At 44.3% G+C, this 4,852-nt stretch overlaps 1 long non-coding RNA gene across 1 annotated transcript; it reads left to right on the forward strand.

Moving 5' to 3' along the window:
* Nucleotides 1-319: 319 nt before the first annotated feature.
* On the forward strand, nucleotides 320-3,406 carry LOC103546797 (uncharacterized). The gene is made up of 3 exons (XR_543774.2): nucleotides 320-608; nucleotides 2,903-2,980; nucleotides 3,077-3,406. It is a non-coding gene; the product is annotated as an uncharacterized lncRNA (long non-coding RNA).
* Nucleotides 3,407-4,852: the final 1,446 nt, after the last annotated feature.

Raw genomic sequence — 4,852 nt, forward strand, 5'->3', positions numbered from 1 at the left:
TTGTAGTCAGGGAAAGCCTCTGTGGAGGTGACCTTTAAGCTGAGACCTGAATGACAAGAAACATCCAATCATGCAAAGCCAGGGAGCGGAGCCAGTCGAAAGGCCCTCGGGGGTGGGGTGGGGGGGGGGGGACCAAGTCTGCATTTCCACCGGGGGGAAGAGGATCTTGGTGTCTAGAGGCAAGTTTCACCAGATGATATCAGAGAGGGGTCATGACCGGATCCGGGAAGGCCTCTTAGGCCATGAGAAGGTATCTAGATTTTGTTCTGCCCACAACAGGAAGCCACTGAAGGGTTTTACACAAGGGAGTGAGATGATCTGATTTCATATTTTTAGAAGATCATTCTGGCCTCTGTGCAGAGGGCAAGAATAGAAGAAGATCAGGTTATCACAGTGGTTCAACAAGATGACTGCAGCTCGGAGCTAGAGATGACAAAAGCGGAGGGATTTAGCAGGTCTTGGGGAAGAGATGGCAAGACTTGCTGATGGCGTATATGAAGGGAATGACGGGGACAAGAAGGATCGAGAGCGACACCTGAATTAGACTGTAGCAGCTGTGCAGAGTGTGCTGTCACCCACTAAAGTGGTGAAGACCACAGGAGAAACAGGTCTGGGGGACAGAGAGTGGGAGGAACCTAAAGTTCCATTGGGGCATATTAGGTTGGTGTTGCTATTAGACATCTAAGTAGAGAGCACAAGAGCCAGTGCACTCCACGAGCCTGAAGCCTGATGAGTGCACCAGGGTTGGGACTCCAAACCTGCTGATCATCTGCAAATGAATGACGTTTAAACAGAGCAGTAGAACAGATATGCTGTGGCAAATGAGTATGGAAGGAGGATGGAGAAAGACAAGAAGGGAAGAGGAGAGAAGAGGAAGGAAGGAGGAAAGAATACAGCTCCACATCATGCTCAGGAGTGCTCAATGGGAGGAGAGGGAGAAACAGCGAGTGATTTAGGTGGGAAATCCACCCAGAAAATCCACCCAGCAGAGGGTGTGAGATAGAAGCTGAGAAAAGAGAGATTGAAGAAAGTGCTGAAGGTCAAGTCAGATAAATGCAGCAAGTGACTGGGTTTGGCAAAAGGGAGATAGTTAATAACTCTGACTGGAACCATTTCAGGGGCATTATGGGTAAAAAGCTCAGCTACAGTGAGCTGAGAGGATGAGGATGAGAAAGCGGAGACGGTGACTCTAGACACTTTAAAGACATTTTATTGTGGAAAAGCAAGGCCAGAAGAGGAAGAAGGTCAAGAAAGAGGTTTTTTGGCTTTGTTTTTAAGATGCAAGATTCTGGCACTTTCATATGCCAATAGAGTTGGAGAGAGAGGCGCTGGTGGCCAGAGTAAGGTCTTGAGAATGTGAATGGGGATGGGATCCAGGCACAAGTGGAGGGTTAGGGTTGGCCTATGCGAGGACCCGGTCCTCTACTGTGACCACAGGGAAGACAAACATTCAGCAGAGGCAGGGTGGATGGTAGAGTTGATTATGAGAACATTCTGGCAGTTTTTATTTTCTCAGTGAAGTCTGAGAGAAAGGCGTCAACTAGACATGAGGAGAGGAGGAAGCAAGTGTTGGAGCTTCAGGGAGAGAGAAGCTGTGAAATGCTTCCTCGTACAGCAGGACAGTGAATGACCAAGGGAAGTGTAAGCTGGCTGCCGGGCACTGTGGAGAGCGCACCCACGTTTGTGATCATGAGTTAGAGTGAGACTAGTTTCTATACTTGTGCTTTGTCACTTTAAGCTGCTCAGAGTAGCTAATGGTGGATGATACCATGGCAGGACTTTTGACCAGGAACAAAGGTGCTTCAGGGATGTACATTCCTGGCACCTGAGGGAACAGAGAGAAAGCTTGTTGTAGGAGTCGATACATCTCTCCCAGCATCCTTTCCTCTCTTCCTTGTCCATAACAGAATCCAGTTTTGTTCAGGTGTTCACCCAGCTCATGAGACTCATGGGAATGAGAAACCGAACTCATCTCCAGCTCCAGGAGTGGATGCTCACGTTCTAAACCAATCAGCACATGCCATTCCTCTGATGACGGCTGTGAAGTAGCCCAGGGGTGGACGCGGGGCCCAAGTTGGGACAGTCAGGTGGAAGGGAAGGACCCAATTCCATGGGTGGACTCCCATTGTTTCTCTCTCCCACTTGACAAGAAAAAGGAAACCTGATGCCCCAGCTCTTGGCCACAGTTGCAAGACAGAGCTGATGCAGCAGCTAGCAGTGGAGAGATGGAAATAATCTGGGGCCCTGATGACATAGTTAAATCCCTGAATTAATCAGCCTTAAAGCCCATCTTACTTCTAAATTTCCTGTTATTTGAGATAATAAATCTCCCTATTTTTAAAAAACCAGCTTAAGTCAGGGTTTCTGTGCTTGCAGCAAAAGCATCCTCATGGACACAATTGTTTTTCTGTATTTACAGTATATCAGAAATCCTCAAACTGGACAATGCTCACCTCGCCCTCAGATAAACATCCTGCCTCATGGCAGAGCAAATGCTCGTGTCCAGGAAGCAGGTCTCAGGGCCACTGGGGCTCTGCTGCTCCCACAGTTTCATTTACCAAGAGGCAGGTGTGTTTGTCCACAAACCGGCTTTGCCAGTTGTCCTTGTTTTTGTAATTATATAAACTGAGGAAATATAAGTGAAGAAAAGAATTGTTGTTGTATAAAATCCAACCTGAATGCTTTCAATAAATAGTAAAGGGAAAGCAGCTTAAAAAACAAAGCAAACACAAAATCTTAGGGTGTGGTGTGGGTGAGACAACTGTAAAATAATTGGGGAGTTTTGTCTAATCTAGATGAATTCTCAACTCAGCTTGTTTCCCAAGTGTCTTTGAGTTCTCTGTCTACTTTAAAGATGTTGGGACTGGAAACCACTGACATTGTGTCAATTTTTACTTTTTAGAAGTCCACAAAGAATTCCAGTCAGCTGTCGCATGCTTAGAGAAGAGATCTTGTCTCTTTAAAATATTGCCAAATGAAGGTATATTTGTATGTTTTACTCTAATAAAATATTCAGTGTTTTCCTCTTTTACTCTTTCCCTACTTTAACTGACCAACTTTTTAACTGATTGCTCAGCTAGCTGCCGGACCAGGGGCTTCTGTGAAGACACGTCCACTGTTCCCCTTCAGCTCCCTCTTTCACCGCCAACCCACTGCCATCAAACTCTCCCCTTTCTCCACCATCAGCACTTGCTTTTACAAAATTATCATTACAATAACAAGAGGACCTTTCATTTTAATAAAAGATCTGGAAGGATCTACACTAAAGTGTTAGCTGCTATTTCTGCGTGAAGAGATTATGGAATTTTTTTCTTATTATCATGTATGTGAATAATTAATTATGCAAACTAGTATTGATTTGGTGATAAGAAAATAAAAGTAAAAGTTTTTTCCCCTCCAAGAAAAAGAATGCTTCATCTTTTTATGAGAATTTACTCTCTATAAAGGACTTTTAGTTCCATTGCATCAATGGCACTTCCTAACCACCCTCTGAATAAATCATTTATTCCCACTTACAGATGAGACCACCAAGAGGGAGAGAAGGGAATTGTTTGGCTGCGGGTGACAAAGCTAGTAAGACGTAGAGCCTGGAGAGATTCCTAGGTTCCTGATGTCTGCTGCAAGTTGTTTTCGTATTCCTCTAAATTACTAAAGATTTGATGAAAATGACTGATCATAGCGAAATATGTTACCTCTGCCCCAGTGGAGAAGTATATTTATATTGCTGTATTTTTTAGTCCCAAAATATTACTGCAAGAGGAGGAAGTCCTCCCCAGCACAGTTAGCAATTCCCATACAAGGTCAACGTCACATGGAAGGTGGCAGCAACCTTTCATGTCCAACTCCCACTTAAAACTTCAAGATCAGCTCCACTGGTCTCAGCTGGAAAATTGAGGCCCACTGGACTTTGGCAAAGTCTCTATAAACTGGTAGTGATAATACCTAAATATCTAAATACTGTTGTCAGGAGTCAAATGGTAATATATGTAAAGCTCTTAAAACAACAGCTAGTAGACTCAATCATCATCATCATCATCATCATCATTATCATCATCACTGTCATCACCATTACTAGGGATACTGTTAGAAATAATCATAGTACTTCTATTTTCATAAAGGCGAAGGACTTGGTGGGTGCCACTTGGTTGATGGGCATTAGATACAGAAGATTATGAATCAGAACAGTACTCTCTCATTCACTGGAGTTGTTAGGGTTCATCTCTGCTAGTCTCAGATGTCTTCATTCTCATGCTGAGAATTCGGCGCCTCAGAGTTGTTTGGACAACTTCTTTACACTCCACTTTGGCCCCTGAGCCCTCTGAGAATAAGAAAACTAGTCTCTTTATGGAGGAATGACATGCTTCCTTGATTCCTTCCCATTTTGGTAGTTCATTTTGATTTCCCACCAGTATAGAGGGTTCCAGGAGGCTGCCACCTTATATAGACCCGCAGAGAAAATGGCAGATGGGGGTCTCATTCACAGGTGGCCCGAGCAGCCCCAGTGTTGTGTGAGCCCTTGGGCCCAGCAGGCCACAACCCCATGTCTGTCCCACCTACCCAGATCCTTCCACACAACTGGCCAAACCCATCCCAAATTGACAGGATTTATAGATTGCAAAGATTTCCCATAATATGTCATTTGTACCACAACCTTGTAAGGAGTTATAACTATTCCATTTTACAGTATAAAAACCAAATAGTCTTTGAAAGCTGACACTCAAGAAAACCTTAGAAGTTAGCCCAACCCAATCCCATCCTTTTCCAGAAGAGTATGTTGAAACCCTGAAAGGTTAAGTGGCTTCTTCAAAATCACAGTGACAGTGATAACAAGGGTGACTCGACCAGATATGCC

Source organism: Equus przewalskii, chromosome 5 (assembly GCF_037783145.1).
Source record: "Equus przewalskii isolate Varuska chromosome 5, EquPr2, whole genome shotgun sequence".
Taxonomy (NCBI): Eukaryota; Metazoa; Chordata; class Mammalia; order Perissodactyla; family Equidae; genus Equus; species Equus przewalskii.